Consider the following 12,014-nt stretch of genomic DNA (forward strand, 5'->3'; position numbering starts at 1 on the left):
ATGCAGATCTGAATAACAAACACTTCCTCCTTTTGTTTGGATTTGCTGTTCACCTGTGCTTTGATTTTATGTTCTGTAAAGATATTCCAGAAACATTTTTCTTTCTAATGACTAGTTAAATATAAAGAAAGACTAAATCTTAAATCATTTCTCTGAACCCCAAGCTATATCTCTGATTATATTACTGGGCTAAATAGCTTTTTTTCCCTTAGAATTTATTTTTTAATTCCCAGTCTTACTAAGTCTTTTGTAGTAATTCTAGAAATAAAGCAGCATGATACTCCTACCCGTTACTAGTTTTCTACATGGCCAAGAAATGTTGAGGATTTAATGCTGGCAGTATCTTTGGAGACCAATTCAGTATAAAATAAAAAGAATCCTGGTTTACAATTGATTTTACACAAGTAACTATTTCCTAAGCACCATTATTGTATACAGTAGGAAATAGGTATAGCTATTTCCTTAGAATAAAGCAATTTGTGAGACCTGTCATAAAAGGCTAAGAGAATGCTGCCTTTGCTTCACATCCCCTTTAACTACCTCTATAAAGTTTAAGGAATTGCAATAAAACTTGGGAAAGTGCTTTGACTGATGAGAACTGTTTGACAGTACTTATGAGATTACTGTGTGCTCAAGGCCACTTGGAATGTTTGCACACAAGAAATTATTTAAAATTATATTTGTTTTCTGGCTTTAAAAAAAAAAATTTAGCTTAAAAGATCTCTCTCAAGCTGCCTTTTTTTTTTTTTTTTTTAAACAGAAAGATCTTTAAACAGTTCGCTGCCTCCTTGGCATTTCTTCATTCCGCTTTTCATTTCGTGTGAAGTCTCCTGGGCTCTGACCAGTTCAGAACGCAACTTTGTAGTTTTCTGTGGTAAATGACTGACAGTGTTGGAAATTATGCTCTTTGTCTGACAGACAATTGCATTCACACTGCTAAGCAACATTCGGACTGAACTTTTAATTTAACCCTACTGGCTTCTTTTTCTCTTTCTTTCAGCATTGTCTGTATTGTGATTCCTACCATGGCAATGTATCTTCTGTTTCTGAAGCAGCTGCAGTTTTTTCTGTGATTCCAAATGCATCTTTGGTGAACAGTTTGGGGTCTAATGCAGATTTGCTTTGTGTATTTGCTGTAGCATAGAATAACCTGAGACATTTATATTAAAGCCAGTTAAAGGGTGGCTCCTGCCAGTCAGTAGGTATAGAGCCTGTAACTTTTTGATAGCTCATAGTGACTGATACGGTGTCAGTCAAATTACTAATAAAAAAGAAGTGCTAACAAGGCTATGAGTGTTGTGAAAACTGTAAACAAAGCAGATGAAGGTTAAATATAGCTGGAGTTTGAATAACTCTCTTATGTTAATCTCCCTATGCCAAAGTTTTGGCATGTTCATGAGAAGGTTTTGATACACTGTAAGTATCTTTCTGGTATTTCACCCAGAAGAGAACTGTGAATGGGTCTCATTAGTTAACATGCTTAAAATTACTTGTGTATTTTGGTGCTGCCAGTCTAAAACCTGCAATATAGTTTATTGGATTTGTGGAGTGTTGAATTTGTGCAGGTTGTGAGACACTTCCATGAGGCTACCAGCCAGTTCTTCATTGGAAGAGGTGTGCAATAGCTATTGGGGCAGCAGGTTTTACTCTGCTGGTCAATCTGTACCAGGTCAGGGCTAGAATCTATACTGCACCAATTACCTTCGTAGGAAAAGAGAGGACAAAATATGTGTAACCTCCATCTCTACTTCAGACTCAGACTTACTGCCAGGATGCACCACAGAGACATCCCAGCTTGTGAAGAGGTTCTCTAACTCAGATCTAGCCCCAGTCATTTCCAGGCCACTCAGGCCCACAAAATGTTGATGCTTAATAAAATAAAGAACACAGTCCTTGGTCCCATGTGAACAGTATTGGCAATGTATAACCTTTCATAAGTAATAGATTTACTTTAATAACTGGGAAACGTGAAAAGATAGAAACCTTTTAAATTAACAAAGTTATGAAATATTTGTGTATATAAAAAATAGAATGAATTTAGTGTCAAGCACAGACAGCATGCCATGTTTTCATTCCAATAAAGGAATTTATGTCATTTGAAAGAAATTACGCTCTTACCCATATGTCTCTTTTCTACAGCACTCAATTTTGAGATATCTATGTATTAGAATCTGAAAAACTGTATTATATTTATATCAGTTTAACCTGTGCATATTGCAAGTGAGTGTATAAATGTCTCCTGAATGTTATCCATTACAGGTCATCCCTTGCTTTGAGATGAGAAGTGTGCTAATACTGCTTTGGAAGTTTCAAGTTCAAATACACAGTTCAGAGAATGGGATCCCAAGATGCCACAGACACCACTAAAAACCCAACTTGGCTTTGCTTCTCTATCTACTCACCTAAACGCAGCCTGACCACAAATCTCCCATTTACTCATGTTGTATCAAATGCATTTCTAGTGCAAGCTGCAGAATATATGTTTCTCCTGTGTGCCAAAAGATGCATTACTTTGTTTCCATCCATCTAACAGTGAACTAGAGACTTGATCATCCTCCATTATAACATTTTTTTGTAGTTAAAAGATGGCAACACATTCCACTACACTTGTCTGTACTTGCATGGTGTGCAGAATTATTCCATACTGCACTATAATTAAGCAGAAAGCCCAGTTTATCTTCAGGTGCCTTTTAGCTGTAAATGGTAACTCTTCTTGATGCCTTAGGATCTGCCTTCCCAGATTACGCAATCCTGTTGTCTGCTTGAGATTCAAGGCTCTGTGAAGAGTCCAAAGGGCAAGAGACAAAAACTTGAGACTGTAGTTTAGAGCAGCCTCAAGAGCAACATTTCCAAGCAAACAGGAGCAGCTCAAAGCAAACACTGATGTCTGGAACTGGGTGACATTCTATTTATATGCATGCTTGCAATATAATGTATGCTTATCATACAATTATATAAATAATTTAAGCTTATAATATAATTACACTGAATAAGTTTAGCATGTATTAATAATCATACTAGCTATGTTCTGCTAAATTACCATGATATAACTGTCTCTTTATATCTAATCCCGATAAGGACGTGCACAGTTGTCCTGTGCAAACAGAACAGTTTTTTGCCTATATGGATAATTATAGTAATAATCAATAAATGCATTTATTAATCATACAGAGCAGGTGAAGGCTAGTTCCTTTTGTATGCAGCTGCTCTCATGAGCCTTCTGGACACAGAACAAGAGTGGAGGTTGTTAAAGACCTCATGGACTGCTTAAAAGGATATTACCCTTTTTCTGTATACTGCCTACTGTAGAGTTCACACACCTCAGAATGTGCTCTTACTAAATTACTTATTGACTCTGAATAAGTCACGTTGATGCACATGTGAGTCTGAGTCTGATTTTATTTATGGGGTGGTTCTGAAAGAGCAGTATGATTTATGTATCTATGTATCCAAGTCAGTGGAGAAAATCTACAGTTCCACATCCCTTTCTGTAATGATTTAAAATTCACAAGTCAGTGTTTCAAAAAATTTTTTTTGCACTTCTGCATGTACATTTCTTAGCTTCAGCTGACCAAGTAGTAATGTGAAGAATGTCCCTATTCACCCTGTCTTTCAGATCTCCCAAGTAACATGATGTAACACATTTGTTTTCTAAGCATCATCCTACAAAGACTGCAGAAGCTACTGTAGATTTGAGAGGGTTCATGGGAGTGATGACAACATATTCTGGAGTGATCCCTTAGTTTACTATATGGATAGAGCAGATATAAGAGGCAATCTGAATTAAAGAGGATGTTGGGAAAGCATATGAATTTTTAGGAGTGGGATAAGCTCACCCACCTTTCGATTTCATGGCCAGCATTTTCCCCACTATTTAACTTATTCCGTCTCTGGCTTTTCACTTGTCCTTTCATCTTCGAGATGCATGTATTTAATATCTTAGCTCCAGTTGGATTCTGTGGACTTTAAAAGACTGAAGTATTTTTTAAGAGAATGGTAAAGGACAATGACTGGAAGGAGAGGGTATTTCAAATAAGTAAAACTGTGAGGGAAGTAGGGATGACGGAGATGATAAGGAAAATAAGAGAAGTTTTATAGGATCTCTTTCCCTGCTGCCCATGTTCACACATGAAATTTTGTCACTTCTTTCCAGTTTAGTCTTCCTGAGGTGGAATCTACCTGTTCTGGTTGATATTCAGTCCTGTTCCTTCAGGCCTCTTGGATAGTGTCACAACAGCAGAAGAAATGTCTCACCAGCCTTCAGTTCTCTCCATTCAGCTTGTGGCTGCAATTGGGCCTCATGTAGCTGTGAATCCATAGTTTGTCTGACTATTATGATAATTGCACAGACGCTTTCTTTGCCTTTGCTAATAAACTGGCTTATGTAACCTCTCTGTTGTCCCCAAATCCCATAGCTAGCTGCCTGCAGTTCCAAGGCATTATTTCAAATGGCAGGTTGCAGCATCCCTTGTTGCATAGAATGCAGAGCATGAAGCTTCTGCTGTGTCTTAACTGGTAACTACCTCTTTGTACAAATAGCATGATCCTTTCTGAGTCATGTTCAGCTTGCTCCTTGCTGTGTTTGTGGGAGAGTTTATCAGTGGAAATAGAATCTAGAGCTGCATTTATTTCTCTCAGTTGGCTTCAACACTTGTTGGTTGTGGATTTCTTATTTTCTTCTTGTGAAATAACAAAGATTTTGATTGACATTATTACACTAGGAAGCCTAGGGCTGTGTTTACAGTGAATATGCAAAGCTGTAGACAAAATGTAGAGCATTTTGACTGTTTTTCATGATCTTTATAGTCTCTCATCCTTGAAGGAAAGTAAATAAAAACCAATGAACTTCCTTTGGAAGTTGTTAGGTGCTCAAATTCTATAGTGCTAAGGACTTACAACTGCACAGAGAACATAAAAATGTATACCTACAAACAGGTCAAGAACATTTTCTAAAGTAATATTAATGACACTTTTTAATATTAATGAACTGTTGAAGATAATTTTTTTGTCATATAAGCTTATATATTGCTACCATTAAGCTGATCTTAATTGATACTCTCTTAAGAATTACAGTTGCTAATTCTGTATTCATAGGAAGGGAACTTCTTCATTAGCAATTATTTAATGGCTCATTTTAGCTGTGAAAGGACAGTCTCACTACATTTTCTTTTCCTTCCTATTTCTATCTTTTCCGTACCACCAATATGGGAAATCAGCATGTCAAACTTCTGGAGAGCTCTGATTTTTGTCTCCCTCTTAGCCCTCAGTCTGTAAGCCAACCAAATGTGATTCAGAGGTCGTATTGTTAATCTGCTGCTGCAAAGCTAGACTGAAAGGTGCTGCTAAGTTACACATGTCTAAGCAGGGAGGCCTGCAACGTACTGAAATGACGATGATGTCAGAATTGTTGTTAGCACTGATTTCTGCATTTTCTGCAGGAGAAGTTAGTGACAGAAGGACCAGCTGAGAGGCAGTCCATGAGAAGCATTTTATTATACAGAAGTGTCTCTTATGGTAGAAACTAGGTCCTTCTCAAGTAAACAGGGAGATGCACAGCATCTCAAGCACCTAATGGAAAGCACACCAAACTGCTCGCTGAGAACTTAGTGCATGGTAGGGTATCTGCTATTTCCCTCTATTGTGGGCCATTTTTTTCCCTGGTGGTGGCAATAGAAGACCTGTAATTTTCTGCAGCTTATATAAACAAGTTTGTTTTAAGGGGATGATGTCTGCCGGACATAACCCAGAGGGCAAGCATTCATATTTTTTTCAAGATGGTAGGTGAAAGCATACTTTCCCTTGCTTGGTCTAAGTGGATTTGTTGCCCTTGCCACATGTGCAGTACTAAATAGAAACAGTGTTCACTGAAGAATCACGATGCTTTAAGCTGGTAAACAATTTGACTACTTTTATTTATTTTTTTTTTCCCCTGCTAAATCTGTCTTTTTCATCTAGGTCCCCTGAAAGCAAGAGCAAAAATCTGAAACATTTAGCTGATTGTGATTTTTTTAAAATGCTATCAAGAAAACAGGTTCACTGACACATATGTGCAGTATATACCTCTGGTAAACAGAACCAGATCATCCACATTTCAGCTTATTTTTTCCAGCAAGGAGATTTTTGAAGACTTAGCGAGTTGAAAAGAGCAGAGCAGGCAAAGCAAGGGATTGTATTATCCATCCCTTTCACACTAAGCACATGATGTTTTTCTGAGCAGTAAGAAATTTGTTTTCCAAAGACATTGTCAAGTTCACTGAGATTCACTGACTCCTGGTAGCAATGTAAGCTTGAGACAGCAGTGACAGGCTTTATTTCAGGACACTGTGTATCGTGCAAAATGAGCTTCCTTCAACTGGAATGATGTCTGAGTTACGGCACCACCATGAAAATTAACAGACACATAGATCAGCCAAGCAGTAAGTGTGCAGGATTTCTGATCAGGCACAAATAGCTTCTCTCAGCTTTGCTGGTGATACTTTCCAGAGGCAGCTTCTGTTGAGGGGGTATCCTGCAGCTGAGAGCCCCATGTTCCCCCTCCAACCTGTCCTTCCAGGAATTGCAGAGAGAGCAGAATGCTGCGGCAATATTCGGGCACTAATTAATTTTGCCAGCAGGAGCTCGTTTTGGCCTTTGATTTTGAGCTGACAGTTAATAGATAGGGCAGTTTCAGAAAGTGGGTGTGCTTTACAGCACTTGGCAACTGACTCTCTAAATCACGGGTACAGTTTGCAATCTCAGCCATATAAAACATCTCTCTGTTTACTCTCTTTATTGAAGATATGTGTTCACAATGAAGATATAGTTTTTCAATACAATGAATGGTATATTGGCATTGATAAGGTGAACTTTACAGAAAGTATTTGGGTAAATGTTATTATCATTGCATTACAGGCAGAAACTGAGTTTGCATTTGGCTACACAAAATTTATGTCTACAGGGAGGGGCAGCCTGAGGCAGCCCTGCACAGTCTGTGGTGGGTAGAGCCTACAGACTCTGGGGCAGCTGGAGCATGTAGGGATCCATGGCTGTGTCTCTACTGCAGAAGAGACTATGGACAGGGAATGAACTCCTGGGGCTGCTAATGCTTGTTTTGCAGTCTGGCACTGTTTTGTGTTGTCAGGACCAGTTTTCCCCTCTCTCTAATGATATCCTGAGATGCTTTGCACTTTCAAGGCTTCTGTTAAACCACAGATAATGCAACCTATAGCCTGCATTTTGTGCTGATAAAATGTTGTTTTGATGAGTTGTGACACTGCCATAGCATTATTTAAAATGCTCTGAACTGAGAATAATACACAGTGAAATAGCATTTATGCAATCAGACCATGAGGCAACCACAGGGGACCAAAGGGAAACCCTCGGCTGAACATTATGCAGAGTGGTGAGGCAATGCCACACAGCTTGATCTTTATTTAGCAGCGTGGGTAAAGTCCCAATCCTTAGCTTGGCATATCCGAGCTGATGTAAATTGCTGTCTGCTACTAAATGTGATACCTGTGGTCATTTTCTAGCAGTCATCTCATGAACTGATGTGGGACCAAGACTGGAATTGAAGACCTCTAGACTTCCAATTCTTGTGCTCCTCCTCTCCAGAAAATGCTGCATTGAAATACAATACAAGAGAAAAAAGCACCTAAAGAAAGTAAAATTACGGTTCCTGATGACATACTGTTTCTGTCATCTCATCAGTTAAATGGAGAATTGCAGTAGAACAGGAATTATTCTGTCCTCTGGAGCCCCTGGGAGCTCTGACTTTATTTGCAGTAGAAGTTGGACTGAATTCTGAAGTAATAAGAAATTTAAGTCAAATGCATTACTAAAATTATGTGCTATGGATGCATGAGGGGTTAAAGAGTTTAAAAATAATGATTTATTCAAGTCAGCCTTGAGGATCAAAGCTTTGGCTTCAATGCTGTCTCAAGGTGGACTTTAGTACCTCATGGGACACTTTCATGGCTCAGTGCAACACAGATAATTTGGCATTCAAAGCTGTCAACAGCATGGATTAATAAAGCATTACAGTATCTTTTAAGTTATTATTGCAAACCAAGTCTCATGCTCTTCCTGAGTGCTGCTGTAAGTGTTTGTTTCTGAAATGCACAATTTCTGTTTGTTTGGTTTTGTTTTGGTTTTTTTTTAGGAAAATATCCTTGAAACTGGGAGTAGGCGATTAAAACCAGCAGGAAATGTGTAAGAGAATTCTTGGTGGTCTAATAAGGGATTTAGAGACTCCAGCAGGGGAGAAGTGTTTTATAAATTTAATATGAGGGTAAATAGTATTATCTCTGTTTTGCAAATGGAAGAACTTATTCAAGATATTATTCACAGCCCTTGAGCTTTTGTGTTTCTTTTCTTAGCTAACTACATCATGCTCCTGTCTTCAGCAGAAGGCCAGGAAGATGCATAGAAACGGAACTTCTTAGCTGGGATTATCTCATAAGACAACCTTAAATTTTGGCAGCAAGTCAAAGGTTTACAGCACATCAGCAAATGGAACATGAGGACAGTTCGTGGTGCTGCTATCAACTCTCTATCAACTTCCAACAAGCAGAGGTTAATTATCTCCTTGTTACTTTTGGGGTCTTTGTAGCAAACGAGGCACTCAGACCGAGCTATGGAAGAGCACTGTAATGCTTGGGTAGTTTTGGCACAGGGCAGTTGCTCTGCAGAGCTTCGTGGCCCTCTCACAGCAAGCTCCTGGCCTGCTCTCAGCTTGAGTGGAAAGGATCTGATGGTCAGTGTGCCTGTTTCCTCTCACTGAACCTTTTCCAAAGTGGGAAATATCTTGTTTGCTTCCTTGCCATGTGCTTGCTGGAGCAGAGTTCCACTCCTCTCAAATGAGCCTCTGAGGAAATTGATACACTGCGCGTTGAATACTTGTACTTTGCACAGGTTTGGTGCCTTAAGATGAAGGTTCTATTGACAGACCAATGGAGTAATTGAGAAGGGTTGTATGGATAAAATTAACTGCTAACTTCTAATGTAAATATGACCATTTAGACAAATTGAGAAAAAGGGCAAAGTGACTACCTAATTATTATGAAAAATGGTATTCATGTTTTGTACAATTATGACTATATTAAGCCTATTTCAGGCAACTAATATGCTGATCTGATTCAGAAGAGATTAATTGGTGATATGAACACTTAAGCTATATAATTTACTCTGATTGAAGAGGCAATACTAAAATGTGGCACTAGCAGATGTTGGATGAATTTTTGCTCTGAATCCATTCACTGAAAATGCTAGGTAAATCTCCCCTTATTTATTCTAAGCTATTAAATACTCTAATTCCCGGATTTGACTGCGTCTCTGTTTTGTTTCTTTGAATTATTCGTCAAGAGCCGTTGCTGTAGCAATAGCCAGTTCTGTGATGAAATGAAGCACATTCCAGGTTCAGCTGTTAAGGTCTGTATGGGGCCCCTTTGGCAGGATCCAGCAGGGCGCTTATTAAAAAACACCTGACCCTTTCTGTTTAATATTCAGCACCATATTTTTGTTCTCCACAAACTCACTGGTCATCACAGGGCAAGTCTCTGGGCTCTCCACTAGTTGCTGTGAATTATTCACTGCCACTCTTCTCACCCCAGAACAGAGAAAGTGTGTTTTGTGTATCATGCTGGCACCAGAAATTCCCTAAATCCGTATTTTCTGACAGAGAAGGGAAGCAGCAAGTCATCTCCTTAATTCCATTGACAATCAAATAGTTAAATACATTAATTCACTCAAGCTCATAGGTTCTGATCCAGAACGAGAATTTCATCTGCAGTGTGTGGATGCCCCTGAAAATTGAAGTAAGGGAGGAGATAGGCAAATTACTGAACTGCAGTATCTCAAACACACATCATACAGCCTGATTATGATTAGAGTTCAATTGGAGGCCAACTATATATATAGTAGGGTGTAGTTCAGTTTCATTTGCCATAAGCACAGAAATCGCACCTGGATGCCAGTACACATGCTATGCAAATTTGCCTAAATGCCGTAAAGTCCTGAAGTATTAGCAGAGCAGGATCCTATAACAACTGTGTCCAAAAAGCCTAACTATGTGCAGTTAACACAGATATTAAATTGAATGCTTCTCTTACTATTATAAATGGCTGCTTTGCTGTCTTTGTCAGCAGAGTTGTGGCATTCATCCCATTGCTAAGAATAAGATGACCATCTGCATTTCTGCAGAGTGATGGCTACCCAGAGTGAGTTCAATAAAAGAAAATTATGGCTTTGTGCTTTGCTACAGCCAATAAATCATGAGCAGGTCTTGCACTGAGGCAAAAAATGAAAAATAACATTATGTGGCAAGACTCTTTATGGGGTACCAGCTGAGCAGCCACTTGAATTGTAATACCCCCAAAATGAATGTGATGAAAGTGGTGAGTAATGATCTGTTCATGAGGAACTGAGCACGATGGGTTATTAGGGACACTGGTGGATACATATCAGGGAAACACTAAAGGTACCCTGGTGATTGTGTGAAACAGTGACAGCACATATATGCCAGATATGAGAGTGTTTTCCATTACCTTCCTTCAGAATAAATCTCTTCAGTGCTAGTTCAGCATATCATTGCTCTCCCTTTCTGTGACCTGGGGTCTTCTGCAACAGCCTATTCCTTTAGCCTAAAAGACTATGTCCTGGAAACCAAAGCTGGATAAATGACAGCCTCAGGGACCCCTTGGAGGTGGTATAGACCCTGTTTTTAGGGTTTGAATATGACTGGGGTTGTCTGACCACATACATTGCTATGAAACCTCCAGCTGTCTTATTTCTCAAGTAGTAAAAGCTTTACTCATTGGTGGGGACTCCATCAACTGAAACCTAAACAAGAGTTTTTGGTCTCCTGAATCAGTTCTTCTTAAAGGCAGTTGATTTTCTGGTTGTGTTTCCTCTCTCAGCTTACTTTGAAATCAGTGGTTAATGTTCTAATAGTTTCTTCCCAGTTTAGTTATCCTGAGTAAGGGGTGCACTGCATGCATGGCTTTGCAAATGAACAGAAATATGTGCTAAATGAAGGCGGAGTAAATACTATGGAAAGTGAGTTTCTAAGTAGAGTTTTGACTGTTATCTCATAAATATTCATTGGTGTCTACAATATAGTGGGGTATTTTCATGATAGTAGTAAACTAAATTATCATTTAAAGGCTGTTTGTAGCCATTTACTAGCATTAATAGGTAAATAACTGCTTAAGGACAAATTTTGATCTGAACTTAGTAGAAATAGCTTAAAGGGTCTCTGATCAAATCAGGTGTAATACAGATCCTACCGTGGCTCCAGACATGCAGAACTGCACTCCCATCTATTTCTTTTTCAATTTTACAGTCTCTGCTTAAATACGCGGTGATTGTCAGTCAAGAAATGCCTCCAGGTGGATTTCCCCAAATAACTCAGCATGGTGTCAATGGGTACAGTGCTTTAGAAAATATAAGCTTGAACAAATATCTAAAAGCGCAATAATCACTAAAATTCAGTTATCTAGAACACTGTTACATACACTGTGGGGGGAAAGGAAGAAAAGGAAGAAAATACGTTTTTGAGTCTGAGATTATTATTCTTTATTGCTAATTAATAAGCTCTTGGACTCTATTTATTCTCTAAAGGACCACTAGATGTCAGCACATATCTAGGCTACCACAACTGGAGCAACAACCATCTGGTAGTAAAAAAACCCCCTCTGCCCTGGAACGGTGTAATTTAGACAGCACACAGTCACTGGCTCGAAGTGTTTTGCTTGACTTCATAAGGATTTCAGGTACCCACACTGTGACAGTGACTGTTTTGGCCATCAAAACAGGGGGACTTTCATGCATGTTACTTCTTGTTTTGCAAAATACTTTCATTGCCATCTGCATTTGGTCCATTGTCTTTCAGGAAGCACTTCTCATGTGAAAGTCTACCAGTTGCAGCTTTATAGTGAGGATGGCTAATGTTCTGCTTTTATTTGAAGATTTAATGGCCAAAATTATTTTAAACATGAACATGACAATTCTGTTTAAAGGGGCAAAAAATCTGAATA

The 12,014-nt window shown here is 38.8% G+C and overlaps 1 long non-coding RNA gene across 1 annotated transcript; it reads left to right on the forward strand.

The window, feature by feature from the left end:
* Positions 1–3,333: 3,333 nt before the first annotated feature.
* Positions 3,334–9,299, forward strand: LOC125324888. Its single transcript, XR_007203145.1, has 2 exons — positions 3,334–8,269; positions 8,358–9,299. It is a non-coding gene; the product is annotated as an uncharacterized LOC125324888 (long non-coding RNA).
* Positions 9,300–12,014: the final 2,715 nt, after the last annotated feature.

This window comes from Corvus hawaiiensis, chromosome 1, assembly GCF_020740725.1.
Source record: "Corvus hawaiiensis isolate bCorHaw1 chromosome 1, bCorHaw1.pri.cur, whole genome shotgun sequence".
NCBI classification, from domain to species: domain Eukaryota; kingdom Metazoa; phylum Chordata; class Aves; order Passeriformes; family Corvidae; genus Corvus; species Corvus hawaiiensis.